Source organism: Canis aureus, chromosome 11 (assembly GCF_053574225.1).
Source record: "Canis aureus isolate CA01 chromosome 11, VMU_Caureus_v.1.0, whole genome shotgun sequence".
Lineage (NCBI taxonomy): Eukaryota > Metazoa > Chordata > Mammalia > Carnivora > Canidae > Canis > Canis aureus.
The window spans coordinates 15,840,684-15,862,575 of NC_135621.1; the positions used below are offsets into that span (position 1 = coordinate 15,840,684).

The 21,892-nt window shown below is 38.3% G+C and overlaps 1 long non-coding RNA gene across 1 annotated transcript in view; it reads right to left on the reverse strand.

The window, feature by feature from the left end:
• Nucleotides 1-2,855: 2,855 nt before the first annotated feature.
• Nucleotides 2,856-21,892, reverse strand: part of LOC144323433 (uncharacterized) — a 121,606-nt gene continuing 102,569 nt past the window's right edge. The window contains exon 4 of the long non-coding RNA XR_013388868.1: nt 2,856-8,185. This is a non-coding gene — a long non-coding RNA (uncharacterized LOC144323433). The remainder of the gene's footprint in view (nt 8,186-21,892) is intronic.

A 21,892-nucleotide genomic window follows, 5' to 3' on the forward strand; every position in this document is an offset into this window, starting at 1 on the left:
ATAATAAAGCAATAATCTTCACAGAGACCCTTTTGGTCATGTTGATACCCTACTCAAAACCTGTCAATGTTTATAGGGAAATGTTACTAACTCTGTCACATTACTTCAAATGCTGCTGCTGCTCCAACATTATGGTTTCCACCTCCTTTGCAGAAAGTCTCTACTCCAGCTACTGAGGTCTATTCATTTCCCCCTGAGTGTGCAACGTCCACTCTCACCTCTTATTCCTGCCTTGCTACCTCCCTGACCTGGATTGCTTCCCTAATCAGTCTCCATCTGTTACTACTAATTATTTTTTTTTGAAGCACAGCATAATAACATGGGGAAGCTGATCTTTCCAGATAAAAATATATTTTAAATGGGACAAAACTAAAGCAAGGGTGCAGAAAAAGAGAGATGTGCAATAGATTTAAACAGAAAATTTGGTGTATGAACAAGCGGCTTTCAAATTAAATGGAAAGGTTGGGTTATATACATGGCTACTCATTTGAGACTTCACTCTCATGCTAACAAGGAACCCCCAGGTGTCTGGAGTCATGTTTCCATGAGAGGATTTATTTCTGTAGAATAACCCTCAGGGCCTCTTCTGCTCTGCCTCACTCATTCCTCCTCAGGGAAGAAGGTGGGACTTACCTGATGGAGGGATTCTGGAAAACGGTGTAGGCAGGCTCAGTTCTGCTCCCCTAGAGCCCCTCTCCTTTGTGGAGCGGTCTGTGTTCAGGATGTACATGTTCTTTTTAGCCTCACTACTGCTGCGGAGGCCTGTGGTTTTCTAAATCTGGCTGAGCTGAGTTCTAACTTTACCTAAGGGACTGTGTAGTGGCAATAGGCTAAACTGCATTTTACAATGGACTCTTATCTGCAACAAAGCCGATTTTTAAAAAAAAATATGCATCTCTCTGATAATAGCATCTACTTATCAACTGGCTTTGAACTTGGAGAAGGAGAGGAATATGATTACTTATCAGTCTAAAATCTCCATATCCAAACCTAAAAAGCCATTAAAAAAAAAAAAGGAAAAAATAAAGCTTCTGTCCACCAAGGCTCAGCACCTCTCTCATCATGGAAGGTCATGGTGAAACCTTTTACTTTTCATCCATCATCCATTGGTATCCATCACTTAGCACTTACTTCTTGCTATGTGTTTTGATAGTGTTAGTTGTGTTTTGTTGTCTTTACTTGAGTGTGAGCTTGCAGTGTTTTAGTCGTCTCCGAGCACCTGAAGTGCTTGCCAGAGAGTCGATGCTCAATAGACACTGAGTGATATCAATTGTGCTGAGTGGCTCTTTTATGATTACTTCAAACTAGTTCCTGGTACAGTGACTTTTCTTAAATAATAATGTTATTGAATTTATTTTGTACTTTACAATTTTCAAAGTGCATTTCAAATGATATGGCTTACTTTATTTAATCTTTAAAGAATCCTATGAGATAGACAGAACAAATCTTATTTCCATTTCTTAGATATGACAAAAAGACCTCAGAGAGGTGAGTTGCTTGCTTAGGGTCATTGTGCTTATAAATTACAAAATCCAGTCCTTCTAATTCCTGGGGGATAACTCTTTCATCCTGCCACAACTATCTCTTATATGATGGTGAAAACCTCAGGTGACTTTCCAGAAATGTAAAGAACCCCAGAGCATTAGAAAATATATGACATTTCCAAGGCACCAGTTGAAAATTGATGTGAAATTCCATCTGACATGTTTGTAGCAGCTTTAATTATTTAATCAATTTAATAACAGAATATTTAAAGCAGCCACAGAAATCACTGGACATAACTAATTTCATCCATAAGCCAGAGATTTTGTACCTCAATTTTCACTCTTCAGTTCTGTTTTGTGAACTAATTGGCAACACTTGATGAAAATTTAAGATGTAGACAGACTATAACAGGTGGAGCAATCACATCTTCACAAGGAAATTAATTTATACACACACACACATACACACGCATATTCATAGGCTCTGATCCTGCCAAGAAAAGAGCCCCAGCAGTGTGGTTAGCTGCAATTATGGCTAAGTGTCATAAAACAATTTTGGCATATCATGGCGCCCACAGGAATCACAGGGATCTCTTTGTTCTTGGTCTTCCAAGCACGTTTCATTCTCATATAAATTCATCCTTGCAAGTTTTCTTTGTTCTATTTTCTTTGTCAGAAAAGTAATTTGCCTACATCCTGCTACTCGTTTGGTGATTTTGGGATGTCGGGAAAGCAGCTATCTTGCAAGCTGGACTAGAACAAAGTGTGTCAGTATGATTTATAGGAACTGCTGTGATGCTCAGCTATGATGAACAGACAACTCCATACATGACAGTGGATATGCACAAATGCCTTTTCACAAGAATAGCTTTATTTGAATTGCCTGAGATGTTGTTTTTTAACGCTTCCATAATTACATGGTTATTATTGCATGTTTGAGTAGAAGTAGTCTTTGATTACCTTGTATCTTCTTTTTGGTGAATTCTGACATGAATTTTTCTAGCTTGACAATTGCAATAAATAAACAAATAAGATAAAAAAAAAACCTCTCTGAGTTAAGACTAGATTACAGAACTGGTTGAAAAGGGTCTAGTGACTAAACATAATTTTCTTTAACATGTAATTTGGAATGTACTAAGTACACCTGTATGAGGTTAAATGTGTAATTTGTACTAAATGAGAAAACTCAAAATTGGTGGTAAGTCCTCATAGTTCATTCTTTCACGTAGCAAGATGGAGAGGCGTAGAAAGACTTTATTATTATAAGATGTTCCATTCAACTCTTCAGTCTTGATGGGTTAAGAAGACACTATCCACGAGCCATCCAGTAATTGTTTATTTTTGAATCCAATACAGTTTCAAACAGGAAATGGTATATGTTTAAGAAATTTCCTCTGCTGTTTCTCTATTTCTAAAAATCGAAGTCACTCAGCATGGTATGTTGTTTTAAAACAAGATGATCAGAGATGTGTTGCATATTCACAGAGAACACCTGTGCCTTTCCCCCCGTTCAAAATAAAAGCTGATTATAAATAATACATGTCCATTGTAAACAAACCCAAATTACACACACCCACCCACACACAGAAGGTAAATTGTATGTGAAATGTATCCTATCACTCAAAGATCATAATTAATATTTTGACAACTATCTTACTAGATGTATAACTATACAGAAACACAAGCATATTTACTAAAATTGGATCAAAGTATGTAATATTTTAATTCATTAATACATCATGATCATTAATTGATATCAATCTAAATATAGATTTTTGTTATCATCACTAATGTTTGCAATGTGTTCCAGTGCAAAGATACTCCATAAATAGTTTAATTCTCCATGGATGTATCTTAAATTATTTTCAGTTTGAGCCTTTATAAATAATGTGGGTTCAAAGACACAAGCATATGTGTATCATTGTACAATTCATTTAATATATTTCTATGGGGTGTTTTTATGTGCCAGACATTATTCTCAGTGTTGGTGGTATGATAATGAATAAGACCATCACTACCTCTGCTTTTGTAGAACTAACATTCTGGAGAGGGGGTCCAACAAATAAGTAACCAAGATAATTACAAGTAATGATACATGCATGGCTGGAGAAAACAAAATATGCAAATATGATAGTATCTGAATGGCAGGCAACTTTATTAGCGTAGCCAAGAAAGGCGTTTCTAAGGAAATGGGATTTTATCGGAAACCTGAACAGAAGGAGTCACGAAGAGAGTTTTCCAGGCAATTGTCCCAGGCCTGACTGGGATGACCTTGAGGGTTTGAAGAACAGAAGTATGGTTGGTGAGGCTCCAGCACAAACAGACTTGGAGAGAGGGCATTAGAAGAAGAGGAAGAAAATAAGAATGGAGAAGGAGGCAGAGACTGATCCTTTAGGACCTCATGGGCTGTGATTAGGAATTAGATTTTATTGTAAGTGGGATTTTTTTAAAGCTCTAAATGCCATTTGAGGGATTTAAGTGTGTGTGTGTGTGTGTGTGTGTGTGTTGTGCACGCAATTTTAGCTGATTGGTCTGAAAGTTCTTTTAGAGGAGATGACACTTAACAGAGATCCATAAGCAATGAAAAGTGAGCCAAACCAATATTGGAGGGATGGTTGTTCTGGGCACAGGGGCGGGATCGCCAGGACAATGGAAGGAGAGCTGAGTGGCCAGACTGGGAGCACAGAGTGCTGGAGCAGCGCTAGATGCTCAAGTCAGAGAAGCCAGGGGTCTTGAAGGCCAGGGGAGGGTTTTAGTTTTCTTTTAAACATAATGGGGAAAAAAATAAACATAATGGGAAGAGATTCTAAGGTTTTGAGCCCGAGAGTGTATTAGGAACAATAGTCACTTACCAAATACGCTACAACTTCTCATTTCGGTTGTCATTTATTATTTAGTTATTTGTAGTGAGTGTTACTTTTGTACTAGAAGGGTTTTAAATTCACGTGCAGTCAAAACTATTCATCTTTTCATGTGGAAGTTCTTGCTTCAGTGTTGTTTACAAAGCCCAGATATCAGCTTTCTTTTCAGAATTAAATAAGATTTGTATAATCCTCTATGTCCCATGGGAAGCCTTTCCTAAAATATCTGAAAATTCCTGATGGCTTATATCTCAGAGTATTTTCTGAGTTCCTGCCATACTAGATTTTTCATTTTATGCACATGTCACTTTCTGAGTCTGTTTTCTTCTTTTGGTTCTATGCCAATTAATTCACCATTTCTTGACTTCCTCTAATGCCATTCACATAAGGGATTGTACTTTACTTTTTTTCCCCAAATGACCAATCAATGTACCAGGTACTGATTACGTCTCCACCAACTTGAAATGGCATTTTAATGTATTCAGAACTCCTGTGTGTACTTAGGTCTAATTTTAGACTTGTTACTTTATTCCATTTGATCCAGTAGCCTAAAATATGGCTTTAATTACAGTGACTTTAGAATTATTTATTCATTCATTCAACGCATTTATTGACTAGATGTTACGAGCGAATCACTGTAGTAGACATTAGGAACACGATGAATGAGACAAACATGACTTTTTTTTGTGGAGCTTAACAGATAATTAACAAAGAGCAATACCTATTAAAAAACAACCATTGTTGTGAAGAAATAAATAACTAAGGTGAAATGATAGTTTTTGTAAGGTATGCTTTATAGAAGTTCAGGAAAGAGTTCTGGGAATTTGACATTAAACTTGAAAACAGAAGGATGAGAAGGATTTGAAGTGTTTCAAGTAGGCAGAGATGAGACTGAGCCAAAATCCACAGGCAGGACTTCAGTCATGTGAAGAGAGGTGACATTATTCTCCTGCTTAGGAGCTCCTATATTTTTTAACCTTGAACTTTCATTTCTCCAAGAGAATATGTAATTATTTTTGACCATATTCAAGGTCAAATCGGAAATCTCATTTCAGCATAACCTATTGAAAAAAATTTTATTTTTCAATTATTTTCCTGTTTTCTTCAGGCATACAAATTAACTCTATATTGGATCTGTGTGGCTTTTATGTCATATCCACGATTTTCTCTTTAATTTCTTTCTCATTGTCCCTTTCCTCTTTATTTCTGTGAGACTTTTTCAAGTCTGTCCTCTACAGATTTTTTTTTCTACTTTTCTTTTGCTTTTCACTGCTTCAAATGCTGTTTCCCAATGGTGTATCTTTCCCTAATGTCTTGACTTTTCTTTGCCACTTCTTTTTTCATCTTCATTATTTTTTTGGTTTTGTCATCTTGCCTTTCACCTACTGTTTAATAGAGTTCTTGATTTCTCTAATTTCCTTTAGGGGACAAAGTAGCTATTTTCTTTAATACTTCTTATATGAACTATCTCTTCCCACAACTGAGAAGAGATAATTCTTTTTTCTTCTTTCTCTATCTTGTTATATAACATGCTTTCATTATTTTCCTTCATTTTGGGGACAGAATTTTCACCCCTGAAATTTGTATTTTAAGAAATCTTGTAGGTGATTTTGAAGCATATAAAGTCTGAGAACCACTGGTTTATTTGTGTGTCCCTCCCCACTACTCCACTGCCAGTGGTTCCCATTCTATTTATGCTCATGTCACATTTCTAAATACTAGAATTTTGTAATATATTTGAAATGTGTTACACTGTTCCCTTGGTAGTGTTTAGTGTTATATTGCTGTTTGAGTAGAAGTGTTTACTACCTGGCATTTTTCTCATATATTTAGGACCATAAATTTTTTTGCTTTGTTTTTTAGTAAATATAAAATCTTTTCTTCGTTCTTCTCATCTGTTATTTATTATACCTTTTATGACTCATTGGTTGCAAATTGTACATGTGTTGTCTGACAGGCTCATCTTAGTTGCTCATAGACATTGCTGTCAATAGTGGATGTTCTTAGTTGTAGCATGTAAAAATTTTCACACTGATCCAAATTTGGAGAGATACCTGTGGTATTAATTATATATTGGTGTTCTGTTATACACATTTAAGAGCCAACGATTTATATTATATGCCCAGTTGTATTGATTTTTACAATGGATAAGGAGAGAACTAGGGCTATGCCCCAATATGTTGAGTTTTTTTCTGGATTATCTATGAAAAATTAGAAGAATTATACTAGAGGTTTAGCATTTTGGGTTTAAGAACATAGCTTGCTCTGTTGTGGGGGGAGGTTGGTTTTTTCCCCCCTCTTTAAGAATGAATTGGCTAATTTGATGCAATGTCAAATGAAAAGGAACCCCCATAGGGATGGATTATAAAGGAACCTGGGAAAACTTTTGAGGCAAATGGATATGTTCATTATCATGATGTATCAGTGTTTTCATGGATGTTTACATATATCAAAACTTACCATATTGTGTAGAGTTGACCCTTGAAACACCCATTCAAACAGTATGGGTCCACTTATATGTGGATTTTTTCCATAAATGTAGTACTATAAAAGCATTTTCTCTTTTTTTTTTTGAAGATTTTATTCATTATTCATGAGAGATACAGAGAGAGAAAGAGTGAGAGAGACACACAGAGAGACGCAGGGACACAGGCAGAGGGAGAAGCAGGCTCCATGCAAGGAGCCTGACGTGGGACTTGATCCTAGGTCCCCAGGATCACACCCTGGGCCAAAGGCAGGTGCCAAACCGCTGAGCCACCCAGGGATCCCCTCCTTATGGTTTTCTTAGTGGCATTTCCTTTTTTTTCTAGCTTAGTATATTATAAGAATATAATTTATGATCATATAACATACAAAATATGTGTTAATTGGCTGCTTATGTCATTGGTAGGGTTTCCCATCAGTAGCAAACTATTAATAATTTTAGAGGAGTAAAAAGTTACATGTGAATCTTCATGCAGGGGTTGGTGCCCCTAACCCCTGTGTTATTCAAGAGTCAACTGTACTTTAAATATATTTGGTATATTGCACGTCAATTATACCTCAATAAAGCTGTTAAAAAAGCCACTTGAATTTTATAGTTTTTGTATCAGTCAATATAGTTTGCTTCATAGTACCGTTTGTGGGTGTGGATCATTGACTCTAACTATGGCTCTTAAGTAAATTTTACCTGTCTTTCCACCATTTATGGTGCAGAAGAAAAAATATGGCAGTATGTGGCAACGTTTCTAGGCCTATTATTATGATTTTGAAGTGTTTCTGACACACAGTGAAAAGACAAACCACAAATGATAATGGCTAACTCAACATCCATCCCATGCAATTTCCGGTATGCTGAGGATGGAAAGCTAAAACTATAGTCCCAGATTTCCAGAGATCAGATATGATTTATGTTTCATCAGTCAGGTATGATGTTGCCTGATACTTTGATTAAAATATGAACATAAGCAAGAGAGCTAGAGTGTACACAGGTTATGGGAGAGATGACATGATTCTGAAGCCAGCGTATGCCATGGTGACCCCTTAACGTGACAGTTGGCTTCCTGTCCAGGTGCTTCCTGTCACAGCAGTGTTCCCAGTCATGTCAGCATTAGTATGGTTTTGCAGTCAGCAGTAGTACAAGTGGACTCCTGATTTGTTACCTTCCTGCAGTGGTGATGGTCGCTTTCTCAAAATCACAGCAGAAGCAGAGTGATTCTAAGGGCTAGCAGTTGGTCCTGAGAGATTAGCCTGGAGTCTGTTCCTCCAGCTCTTCAAAATTTGTGGAAGCACAGAATTTTCTATATCAAATTCTTTTTGCTTCAACCAGTTAAAGTGGATTCTGTTGTGTGCAGCTGAGACCTGAGTGATAAAGTAATTAGTACCAGAAATGGTTATAGGCAATAAAACATCAAAGAAATAGGACTTGATTATATTAAGAGGCAACTACGGCACAGAGAGTACAGTTACTAAATTATCATTTGTGATACTGAAATTTGTGATCATCTGAAATAATCCACCTATTAAAGGCAACGGTTTGGAAGAGAGGGTGACTACTTTGGTAGACCACTATGGGGGACATGAAAAAAAAAAGGATTTAGGATTAGTTTTTTCCCTCTAACTTGTGCTGATGAGTTAAAAGAAAGAAAGGGATAGGCTCACTATTTTAAATTCTTAGCTCTAGTAACAATGTGAGAATTAAGGAATTTTTATAACTGTCTAAAGAATCTCTCATCTTTTGTAGCCTCAAGACTAATTTAGATGGAAATCATATGGAAAGTCCAATGCTGCAGGTTGTTGAATTATAAAGTAGATTGAATTTATAGTATGGTTCATTTATTTTTCACAAAATTGAAAACATTGCTTTAGAAAAAGTTGGACCCCATCGTTGTAATATTGTCACTTAGAAGGACTTGGATAAGTTTGCATAGTTTGTACTCTCGAACGTCACCAAGACTCCCTTGACAGCAGGAATAGTTCCTCCCTTGTCTGATGGTGCTAATCTTGCTTTGCATTAAAACCCTAAAACAGGGGAAGTCTGGGTGGCTCAGTGGTTTAGCACTGCCTTCAGCCCAGGGCATGATCCCGGAGACCTGGGATCGAGTCCCATCTCGGGCTCCCTGCATGGAGCCTGCTTCTCCCTCTGCCTGTGTCTCTGCCTCTCTCTGTGTCTCTCATGAATAAATAAATAAAATCTAAAAAAAAATATTTTTTTTTAAAAAGAGTACCCAGATCACTGACAAATACATTGACGAGGGACAGCCACGACTGCATCTCTTCTATAGGTTGAAAGAAAAGACAGAACATGTTGCCATCGAGACGGAATCCCAACTTCAGTGGAAGAATAAAGTTTTGTGTAGCAGAAACCAAATGTGTGACTATGTCAGACAGGCTGAGCCCAGTTATCTCAGAAGGCAGGAGTGGTTTGATGGCAAAAACTTTTAGTGGGGACTTCTTGATCTTGGAGCCCTAGGAATGAAATAGATGGGCAGCTAACTAAAAACCCAAGGTCTGCGAATAGAGGCCTGGCCTGAGATACCATAATAATCATGGCCTTTCTGCAAATTCCCAGACCTGAGTCAGTACCTAGACCCAGGGCCTCTTGAGTGAAAGAGACTCCCTGAGACTTTTGATTCCCCTTTTTTATTACAAATGATTTCTGTAATCTTTACTTTTTTCATCCCAGGCCACCATTAAATTTTCAGTCAACCAGTGGTTAATATCCTGAAAGAAGACTGCTAAAACACTCCAAGTAGGGACTGTACATCTCCCTCCCATTGCTGATAACAAGATAATGATGTTTGGGGTAAAGGAAGATATTGGATCTTTCAGTGATTATTGATACTGGTTCTGAGATAGCATTAATCCCTGGGGTTCTGGTTACTATTATGATCTATTGGTCATATGGGGGCTTATGGGTTCTAGTGATAAATAAATGGATGGGGTACCTGCGTGGCTCAGTTGTTTAAACATCTGTCTCTTGTTTTCAGCTCAGGTCATGATCTCAGGGTTGTGAGATCAAGCCCTGCATCGGGCTCTGTGCTCAGTGTGGAGTCTGCTTGAGATTTTCTCTCTCCTTCTCCCTCTGCCCCTCCCCCTGCTTGTGCCTGTAAGCTCTCTCATACACAAACAAGCAAACAAACAAACAAATAAATAAATAAATAGAGTTTTAGTCCACATCCATCTCGGAGTATTTTTGATGGATTAATGTACGTACATTGTGGTTATTTTTCCAATTATTAAGTATAGAAATATATATATGTGTGTGTGTGTATTTTTTTTTCAAAAACTAGCAGAATTTACACATGCTTTGTGTGGCAAGTAACTATTCTCCTTTTGAGAAGCAGCTCTTGGTGTGCTATTAGACTATAGTGGAGAATGGGTATATAACTACAGGATGCAAACTGGACTGCTGCTCATGAACTGAGTGGTGTCTGATTTGCTGAGTCATAAGTTAGGGCATGTCCAGCACCACTCCACTGTCAAGTGGAAGCATGATATATGCTAAAGGCTTATAGCATATAAGCTGTATATGCTATGAGTACAAGTCCTGCTGCACTCTTTTTTTCCCTCCATCTGCCCCCAGGACCACATGGAAAGTTCCATATAGCGTAGGATAGGGAAAAACTCCACAGTCTGCTTATAGATAGCTCTTTATGAGAGTCGACGGGAGCCATGAGTGGACTGACTGTTGAAGCATCACAGCTTTGCTCAGAGATGTTGCTGAAAGACAGGAGAGGACGGAAATCCTCCCAGTGCATGGAACACACAGTGATATGTCTAGTGGTCTACCTTGATTAGAATGAAAAGTAGTTGAAGGTATATATATATTTTGACTCATGGGCAATGGCTAATGGGTTAGAAAATATAATATTGATGGATTGGTGGCAAGGAAGGTTGAGGAAGAGAAGGGTAGGTAGATCTTTTGGACGGACCCGGAGGCTAAGTCATGTGTTCCTTATGACTGCTTTCCAGGAGGTCCCACTTTGAAGATGCGGTCATCAAAATCAAGTGACCACGGTGTTCATTCAGTAGAGGAGAGGAAATCTTTCTCCAGCCATTCCAGTGTTTGCTTGACACTGGATTGGAGTAATAAAGTGTGGTGACACAGGTGAAGATTCTACCTCAGCTCAATAATATGAATTTTCCTTCATCACAGTTGACATGTAGCCATGTCCGAACTGCCAGGAACTAGATAATGCCTAAGTGGCTTAGCGGTAGATAGGTTGTATTAAACTGTTCTATTATGTCGAGGGCAGTAATTTTCTCTCCCGGAATGGATTAATGAACTTGATTTGGATTTTCCCTCTTTGCTTACTATGTTCTTGTCAGCAAACATCTGAGTACTTAGTAAGTAGCTTCTTCATAGTATCCCACATAGTACTTTTTCTGACCAAAGAAAAAAATCCTATAGCCAAAGAAATAAGATGTCAAGTTCATAATTATGAGATTAACTGGTAATATTTATCTAGAAGCTGTTGCCCTTATAAACTGGTAGAATGGAACATTGATGAGTAGGTTATGGCAGCAACTAAGAAGTCACAGCTTATGAGATTGGACAGCTATCTTCAGATGTGGCGTTTTCTCTGAACCACTGACCACCATATTTTGCCCATTTCTGAAATATGTCAGGTCTGAAAACAAAGTGAGAGACTTGGGAATGGCATCCCTTACTATCACACCAGTGTAATTCTGAATGACCTACTTATAAAATTTTGCTGCTTGTTGCTGAAATTTTAGGCTCTGCTGGTTTAGAGCCCTTAGTATCTAGGAGAGGATTGAGTTTTCCAGGAGATACAAGAACTTAATTGGAAGATGAGACTGTTAAGTGGTCATTTTGGGAAAAGGAAGCTAATCTTGTGGTGGCTGACAAAATTGATCCTAATTATCAAGGGGGGAATAGAGGGACATGTCTGGAACACTAATAATCCTGCTGCATACCTCTTATGATAACTAGTCTATGGCTGAAAAACTGCAGAAGATAGGTATGTTGTTTGTGCAGGTTGTTTTGTTGTTTGAAAATACCAGTGGGGAAAGTAGCTTATATGTGGATGCTAAATAGATGGAAAATAGCTTTATAAACAAATATTCCAGTCTTCTGGAACCAAACGTTCAAAAAAGAAACAGTGCATTTCCCAGGTTTCCTTGTAGCTAGAGCTCTGGACATGATTTAGATTACATCAGTCAGAAGCATTTTTGTGATATGGTGATTAGCAATCAAGTCACATGGAGAGAAAGGTAAGATGTGGGTCAGCCATTTTGCTTATACAGAAGATGGTGGAGGTTGTATGATTTTCGGGTCATCTGCTAAAACTTCCTAATTTAGAATGAGGCTCCCTGATTCAGCAGGTTCCTGCAGAAGCAGCTTTCTTGATTGTAGCAGAGGCAGTATGGCTTTGAGGGCTGTTCTGATTCAATCCTGTTTCTTCTGGCCTTCCAACACTTTTGTAAGCACATAATTTCCTTTATCAAATCCTGTTTTGCTTCAACGGACCAGAGTGGATTTTATTTTTCTGAAACTGAGCCCTGTCCAATCTACCTGCCTTTCAATGTGGAGATATTAATGGTATATATATATTTTTTTCCCCAGAAAAATTTCCACTTGCTTCTAACCATGCTTACATCTAGCTAGTCTCTTGAGAAGGTAAATTATGTAGATTACCGGCAACTTCTTTTAATTTAATCCAGATTTAGAGAATGTTTCTTAAATCTTATGTTGTAAGGTTAGGACCTTGTCTTGTTTATGGGTTTTTTAAGGGTTTCTTTGCTAATTTAGCTTCTTTCTTTAAAAGTTACCTTCAACAGAAAAATAAGAGATCGTTAATGTTATTATATTAAAAATCTTGGACTGATTTGTTCTAACGTTATTTTAATTTCTAGCTCACTTTACATTCTGTTGCTCAAGCTGGCAATCTATAACCATGTCTTCCTTATCTATTTGGAGATTCCTTGAAATAGGATAACAGATTTATCTAAATGTAAAGATATCCTCTCAAATGATGCCAATGCGACAGGCTTTTAAAAAAATAGGTGCAGGGGTTCAATTTTATAAACTAGGGACAGTCCCAGTCATTTTCAACCTTGACTGCACATGGAATAATCTGAGAAGCTTCCAAAATGTATTAATGCAAGGACCACACTTCAGACAAATTGAATCCTTCTCTTGGGGTACTTTTTTTTTTAAGCCCTCCACCAGATGATTGTATTAGTTTGCTTGGACTGCCATAACAAAATACCACAGACTGGTTGTATTAACTAACAGAAATTTATTTTCTCACAGTTTTGGAGGCTAGAAATCCAAAACCAAGGTGTCATCACAGTTGGTTTCTGGCGAGGCCTCTTTTCTGGCTTGGATATGGCTGTCTTCTCACTATATCCTCTCATAGTCTTTCCTCTGTGTGACAGAAAGAGGTGTCAGGTGTCTCTTCCTCTTTTTATAATGACACTAGTCCTATTGGATTAGAGCTCCATCCTTATGTTCTTGCTTAAGTTTAATTGCTTCCTTAAAAGCTTACCTCTACATACAGTCACATTAGGATTTAGGGCTTCAGTATATGAATTTGGGGGGATCCCTGGGTGGCGCAGCGGTTTGGCGCCTGCCTTTGGCCCAGGGCGTGATCCTGGAGACCCGGGATCGAATCCCACATCAGGCTCCCGGTGCATGGAGCCTGCTTCTCCCTCTGCCTGTGTCTCTGCCTCTCTCTCTCTCTCTGTAACTATCATAAATAAATAAAAATAAAAAAAAAAAGGCTAGGATTCATTAAAAAAAAAAAGTATATGAATTTGGGGACACACCATTCAGTCTACAGCAATGATTATTAACAACCACTGCTTTAGTGGAATCATTTGGTTTTGGAACAGATGGATTTTAGTACATAAGAAAAAGCAGACAAGTCACAATGATGCACCAGCTTTAGACGATGTGGTAAGTTGGCAATTTCTGCTGTGTAGAATAGAGAGAAATAGCACTAACTAGGGAAAGATATGGGATGAAGGCAGGAACTAGTCAACTGGAACATTTAGTCCAAGTAGAGCAGTAGACTCCAGTCCAATTCAAAATGGAATACGGTGTTTAAGGCGATCTTTCCCAGAGTGTGATTCAATATTGAGACTTACAAAGGCTAGAGTTCTTTTTTTTTTTTTTGGGCTAGAGTTCTTGAAGTCGGGAATCCTGAAACAAATACAAAGAATATGAATATCAGAGTTCAATTTCAGTGACAGGAGCAGTAAGAAATGGATCCGTGGTTCTGTGAACAGGTTTTTGGGACAACATTCTTGACCTTGTGTCAAAATTGGAAACAGTCTTCAAGCACCAACTAGGGCACATGTGGAGAAGTTAGAGAAAGAAACTGCAGGAGGCCAAATCTATCCCCATGACTAACCAGTGTGAGAACAGGTGGCTATTATTAAATCTCATTTGTTGGTAGAGTGAAACAATTCTTTTTAATCTCTGATGTGGCTCTCATCACTCTGGTATCTAAAGTAGTGGTTCTCAAATTTTGGCAAGCATCAGGATCACCTAGAGTGAGTCTTCAAACATGGAATGTGTGGCCTCCTCCCCAAAGCTTCTGATTCAGAAGGGTTGGGGTGGGATCCAATAATTTGCACTTGTGAGAAGTTTTCAAGAGATACTGATGCTGCTGGTTTGGAGACCACTCAGAATCACTGATCCTGTTTGCATGTAGTAGACATTTTATATGTAAATGCTCTAAAATGTAAATCATCGTATATACATGCCTGTTGCTATAATTTCTGTTTCTTTCCCTTGAATAAATAGCTAAATAGCTAAACTTGGAGAAGGCAAGAGAATAACTTTTGATAATGGGAGACAGAATGCTATATAGATGCACAGAAAGCTAAATCCATCCTAAGAGCTTCTGAGTAATGGGAAAGAATCCTCCAGATAACACTCAACTAAGAAGTTGTTATTTTTCCCTAAAGCTGGCAGGGAGGTCAATAGAACCTCTTCCATCATAACAGTGGCAGAATTTTTTAGCAGGGTTTACAGCACTTTTCAGAGTGCATATTATCTGAATTCTTCGATATAAGTTAACTTGTGTTTGTTTTGCCCCCAGACCCCTTTTCACCTTAAAAACCACCAAAGATAGATCCCCTTCAAAGGGAAGGTTAGAATTCAGAGAAGGCATCCCTTATCCAAGTGTTCAAGAAGAAAAGGGTGGGTCTAGTTTTGTTTGGCCCAAGGGATTAAAGAAGAGGAGACGAGACCCGGGGCCCTACTTACAAACATGTTAGTTCTGCTTGTGCAAATGCAAGGGGGTGTTCTTTCTAACTTAGATTTAAAACATTAGTTTTCTGATGGATGGCAGGAGGGTATGATGAGGAGAGGGCCTTTTCTTAGTTTGCATAAAGTCCAATTCTTTTGGATAATAAGTCCAAAAGAATCTCAGGTTAGGGGAGCTTGGTAGGACAAAACGAGACAAGGGGTAGAAACTGGTGTGACAGTCCAGATGGCCAGGCCTTGATTCTGGGAGTGCTCTCATGTTTGTTTTGATGCCCAGAAGTTGCCATGTGGATGGTCTGAGAGAAGGACCCACGAGAGAGACAGATCTCTCATGTCCCAGAGCCGAGTGGAACCAGAGATGCAGCACAGATCCACTGCCTTGGGATAGCTCCCCAGAAGAGATGGTATCCCTAGTGACTAAGAGTTATATGGCTTATGTCTTTCAAGGTCTCCCCTACTGACTGTCCTATCTTTGTCTGAGCCATATTGTCACCCTGCTCATGCCTGAAAACTTGTTCACCAATTTTCTAGTCATTGAATACACAAGACCTTAAGATGCCCATATTCAGAATCATCAGATGAATTGGAGTGATATCCTGCATGAACCTCGAGTCTTCTCATGGTCACTCTTCAGCTATTTGTGAGGATCCTTCCCAGTAACACCCATTCATATTATTAAACCACAAGAGGACTCTGGACATTCAGTGGAGAAAGGGGTTGGGAAAGACATAGCATATCTCTGCCACTGGGCAGGGCTAAGGCCTATTAGTGTTATCCAGGAAAGGTACTGATAGAGGGAGGAATATCTCTGTCAGACATAGATAGCCACATTGCCTGTATTTTGGTGTTTCATACATCTATTAAGTAGCAATCAGACCAGAAATATCTGGTTCCATTGAAGTAATGTATTGACTTCCCTGTGATTGCAGACATGAAGACTGAGAACACTTCATGGAAGCTAACATTTATTAAACATACTTACTACACGGCAGATGCAATGCTAAGCTTTTTCTAAGTTTCATCTCAATGAATTTCCCAGCAACCCTATACAGCATGTATTTGGATGTTCTCATCTTAAATACAGGGGGACTGAGACTTAAGGTGACACACTTGGGAAGGGGTGGAGCCAGGCTTCAGGTCGGCCCGACTCTAAGAGACAGCATTACACTGACTCTACAGATAGAATTAGGCAATTATTGTGTTCCGGTTTAGATTCAGGGGTGTGAAACTATGATATTGACTGATATTCACAGGAAGGACACCAACAAGAGTGGGTGGTGGGAGCAGGTCAAAGGTTATAAGTCCAGAAAATGAAAAGAGAAGGTGACCCGGAGTACGAGGCAATACCATGGCCACTCATGGCCGAAGTTTTCTTCAATGTCCTAATAATACCAGTCCCATAAGACACTTCATGGAAAACAATTCCATTGTTAGGTACACTTGCTGGAGGCTGCAGGGGATAGCTGCAGCTTAACAATGAGCAGTGTACATTAGCTTATTACCAGACCCTGTTTAATGTTAGTCTTACCTAACATTTTTCAAGCATATTCAGCTGCAGATCTCTTTTATGTGTAACAACAAATTCTCCAGAAGGTTCTACTGCCTCAGTGAAATAAGATTAGTAATCAACTTCAAAAACACACTGAGGTTCTATTGGGATGTTATCTTTTATTTTTGTATTGCATTTAAAATTTTTATTTTTAAATTTAAGCTCCTGACTAGCTCTGAATAGTTCATTGCAAAATGAGTTATTTTAACTACTGCTTCTATTGCCTTTATAATACTCAATAAATAGTTAAATAACATGTCCAGGCATTAATAATCAGAAATACTCGTTTAAAGGCCCTAATGCTATTTCTAATCATTCTTCTGGTGCTGCAGAAGTGGGAGGAATAAGGCGAGGTGGAAATGGTTTGACTTTGTAGCCAGATAGACCTGAAACTGCAACAAAGCAAGAAGAGGTTGGTGTGACCTGTTAATGGGCATGAAGGATTATCAGTTAGGTGCTCACCAGCTTTCTAAGTAAAGGTTCTGACTGACATTAAAGAGAGATGGCCCAACTTCCTGTGATATAGAATTCTTATAAGGAAAAAGATGCAAATATGAGTTTAACTCAATGTGCTAGTACCTAAAACCTAGAACATAGGCTATCCTTGCAGTGGTCTCTCCAGCATTCTCCCTTAGGGACCTAGTTCTGGCTGGGTTAAGCATCTGACTCTTGATCGCAGCTTAGGTCAACCTACTCTTGATCGTAGGTTGTGAGTTCAAGCCTCATGTTGAGTCCCCTGCTGGGCCCCATGCTGGGTGTGGAGCCTACTTAACAAAATAAGTAAATAAAAGGATCTACTTCTCAACCTACCCACATTGTTCCTGTATGTGCTCTTGTTTTGCTATAGGGATCCTATAACCCTGGGACCAAACTGGTGATCCAATACTTCAATGAGATTTAAAAAAAATTTTTTTATTATGAAGTAATCATAAACTTAAAGAGGTATAAGAGTAGTACAAAAAACACCCACATATCCTTTATACCCATCATGTAGATTTAGCATTTGCCTCTCTCTCTCTCCACACACATGTACATATATTGTTTTTTTTCCTGAACTCTTTGTAAGTTGAAGGCCTTATGCACCTTTATCCTTCCGTACTTTAGTGTGTACTTTCTGAGAATGGGGACATTCTTTTTTTTTTTTATAAATTTATTTTTTATTGGTGTTCAATTTGTCAACATATAGAATAACACACAGTGCTCATCCCATCAAGTGCCCCCCTCAGTGCCCGTCACCCAGTCACCCCCACCCCCCGCCCACCTCCCCTTCCACCACCCCTAGTTCGTTTCCCAGAGTTAGGAGTCTTTCATGTTCTGTCTCCCTTTCTGGTATTTCCCACTTATTTTTCTCCTTTCCCCTTTATTCACTTTCACTATTTTTTATATTTGAATGGGGACATTCTTAATTATAGTATTATGGATTGCAAAATGGCCAAATACTCCTCTTATACCTGGATGCATGTCCTTCCGTGATGTGGCTTTGATGTTTCTTCCATCAAGAGGGAGAGTCTATTTCTTCACTCCTCAAATCTGGGCTTAGCCATGTGACTTGCCTTGGACACAGGACATTAAACATTAATGTAGGCAGAAGCTTGAAAAGTGCTTATGCTTTGGGGCTCGCCCTCTCTTGGTGCCGGGAACCTTTCTGCCACCATGAGAACAAGCCTGGGCTAGGCTGCTGGAGGATCAGACACATGCAGCTGTCATCTTGGCTGACATCAAGCCAAGTGTCATTAATGAGTGAGGCTATCTAAACCATACAGCTCCAGCAGAAGCAGCTCGGGCTGTAAGAGTTACACAGCCAACCTACAGAACCATGAGAAGGAATAAATATTTCTGGCCTTAAGCTATTAAGTTTTAGGGTGGTTTGTTGCATACCAACAAAGTAAAATGATCAAAACCAGAAAATTTAATAGTAATACAATATTATTATCCAAGCCATATTCAAGTTCTTCCAATTTTCCTAAAGATTTTTTTTTAAAGATTTTTTTAATAGCATTTTTTCCTCTCCAACCTGTGTTCCAATCCATGGTCATGCAGTGCAATTAGCTGTCATGCTTCTCTCTCTTCTTTTTTGGTTTCACATTTCATTACTATTTTTTTGACATGCAAAAGCTGTACATAGTTTAAGTATTGTTTTATACAACTTGCTGAGTTTGGAGAGGAGTATATACCCCTCGTTATCACCACAAGCTATGCCACAAACCTATTACCTCCAAAAATTTCCTTCTACCCTATTATTAATTATTAATTATTAATTATTAATTATTATTATCATCATCATCATCTTCATCATCATCATCAATATTATTGTCATGTGGGATGCCTGGGTGGCTCAGTGGTCGAGCGTCTGCTTTTGGCTCAGGGCGTGATACCGGGGTTCTGGGATCGAGTCCCACGACCGGATCTCTGCATGGAGCCTGCTTCTCCCTCTGCCTGTGTCTCTGCCTCTCTCTCTGTGTCTCTCATGAATAAATAAATAAAATCTTTAAAAAATATTATTGTGATGAGAACACTTATAAGATCTACTGTCTTAGGAAATTTTTAAGTACAAAATACTGCCTTGCTATCTATAGGCACTGTTTTATATACTAGATATTTAGGATTTATTCACCTCGTATAACCAAAACTTTGTACTCTTTGACTAATATTTCTGTTTTCCTCTTCTCTCAGAAAGAGAGAATCCTGGTAACCATGATTTCACTCTCTTTTTTTCATGAGTTGACAATTTACTCATCATGTAAGTGGTATCATGTATTGGTTTTCGGTGTCTGGATTATTTCAACTGGTATAATGTCTTCCAAGTTTATCATGTTGTTGCGAATGGCAGGATTGATTGATTTCTTTCTTTCTTTTTCTCTTTCTTTCTTTCTTTCTTTCTTTCTTTCTTTCTTCTTTCTTTCTTTCCTTCCTTCCTTCCTTCCTTCCTTCCTTCCTTCCTTCCTTCCTTCCTTCCTTTCTTTCTTTCTTTCTTTCTTTCTTTCTTTCTTTCTTTCTTTCTTTTCCATCTTTTTAAAAGCCAAATAATATTCCATTGTATGCACATGCCACATTTTTTTCCCATTCATCCATTGATGGACATCTAGGTTGCTTCGATGTGTTTGCTATTATAAAGAAAGCTGCAATGAACATGGGAGGGCAGATATCTCTTTGAGACCCTGATTTCAATTCCTTTGGATATGCACCCAAAAGTGAAATTGCTAGATCACATGGTAGTTCTATTTGTGGTTTTTTGAGGAGCATCCATAATGTTTTCCATGATGACTGTACAATTTAAATGTACAGTGTAATATACAAAGTTAAGTTGTACATTGTACAGCATATAATGGTTCCCTCTTTTCTATATCCTTGCCAATATTTTAATCTTTTTTTTTGGATAATAGCTATTCCAACAAGTGTGGGTGATATCTTACTGTGCTTTGACTTACATTTCCCTAGTGATTAGTGATATTGAGCACATTTTTATATTTTTCTTGGCTAGTTGTATGACTTATTTGGAGAAATGTCCATTCAGTTTCTTTGGCCATTTTTTAATTGGGTTATCATACTTCTTGATTTCAAAATATATTACAAAGCTGCAGTAATCAAAAGAGTATGGTACTGACATAAAAACATAGAACAGAATAACAGCCCCAAATATACATATAAGGCTAACTGATCTTTGACAAGAGTGCCAAGAATACACTGTAGGGAAAGAATAGTCTCTTGAATAAATGGTGTTGAAAAAATTGGATATCCACATGCAGAAAAATGAAATTGGACCTTATCTTACACCACTCACAAAAATCCACCTGATGAATTAAATAAAGACTTAAATGTAGGACCTAAAACTCAAACTGCTAGAAAAGCTCTTGGACGTTTGCAGCAACGATTTCCTGGGTAGGAGATGAAAATCGCAGGCAACAAAAGCAAACACAGACAGATGAGGTTAAAATCTTCTGCATAAGAAAGGAAATAATCAACAAAACAGAAAGGCAAACTAAGAAATGGTAGACAATATCTGTAAACCATATATCTGATAAAAGATTCATATCCAAAATCTATAAGGAACTTACACAACTTAATGTCCCATCTCTTCAGTTTTCTTTGGCCTAGAACTCTTGGCCAATTTTTGTCATAACTGACATTTTTGAAGAGTACAGAGCAGTTGTTTTGAAGAATGTCTTTCAGTTTGAGTTTATGTGATATTTTCTTATGATCAGATTTAAGTAATTTATATATATATTTTGCAAGAATACCACATAAATGATCTTGTATCCTTCTCTGTGCTTAAGATCAAAAGGCACAAAATGTTAACTTGTCTCATTATTGGTTATGTGAGCTTTGACCTTTCATTAAAGTTGTGTCCAGCAGGTTTGTCCACTATAAGGTCATATTTCTCTTTGCTCTAATTAGCTACTGCTCTGCCAGGGAGGGGATTGGAAGACCATAACGCAGTGCATTAAGGAAGAACAAGGTAGAACCAGTACCCTTAGTGTATCCAGTCCTACCGATACTGATCCAGAAACCTGGCCTATGGCACACTTTATTGATAATATTGGGCATGGATTTCTTTTTTGTCAATCAAATTATGTAGGCAGCCCATCAAACTGCTCACCAGAGGGGTCCCCCAAAATGCCACCATTATAGCCATGGGTAACCATCCTCCAATTTGCAAAGGGTTCATGTGGCTCACTCCAGGTTATGGACATTTGAGAACCTAGATACTTCTATGTTAGGAACAGAAAAACCACTCCAGATAGAACCAACTCAATCATGCCATAATTACAGGATAGATCTCATTGGAACTGTAGTTCATTCTATCACATTACAAGGTAGAGGCTGGCTTGGCACTGACTATCCATACTGCCCAGGTGTTTATTGGGTATCCCAGTGGTTGCGTAGCACAAATCTTTGGCTATGGCTTCCACCTGTGGTTGAGCTGCTGCAGCCTGGGGTTCCCCTGAGCCTGCCCTATGGTAACAAAAATTGCCTAACTCCTCCTCCTTAAGGCCTTATGGGAACATTCTATTTTCTACTGATACAATCATTTGGCCACCATCTTTGACCCCTCCATCAGCCTGGAGGGTATTATAGCACACATAGAAACCCTCACTAATTTTACCCAACAAGCCTTAACTGATAGCTAGCAAAGCGTGTCTTTACTGAACACCGAAATGTGTCTAATGAGAGAAAGCTGTCTTCCAAGATAGGATGGCCTTGGACATTATTAATGCCTCAGGAGGAGGCACGTGTGCCATTATCCAAACAGAATGTTGTGTGTTCATGCTTGATGAGT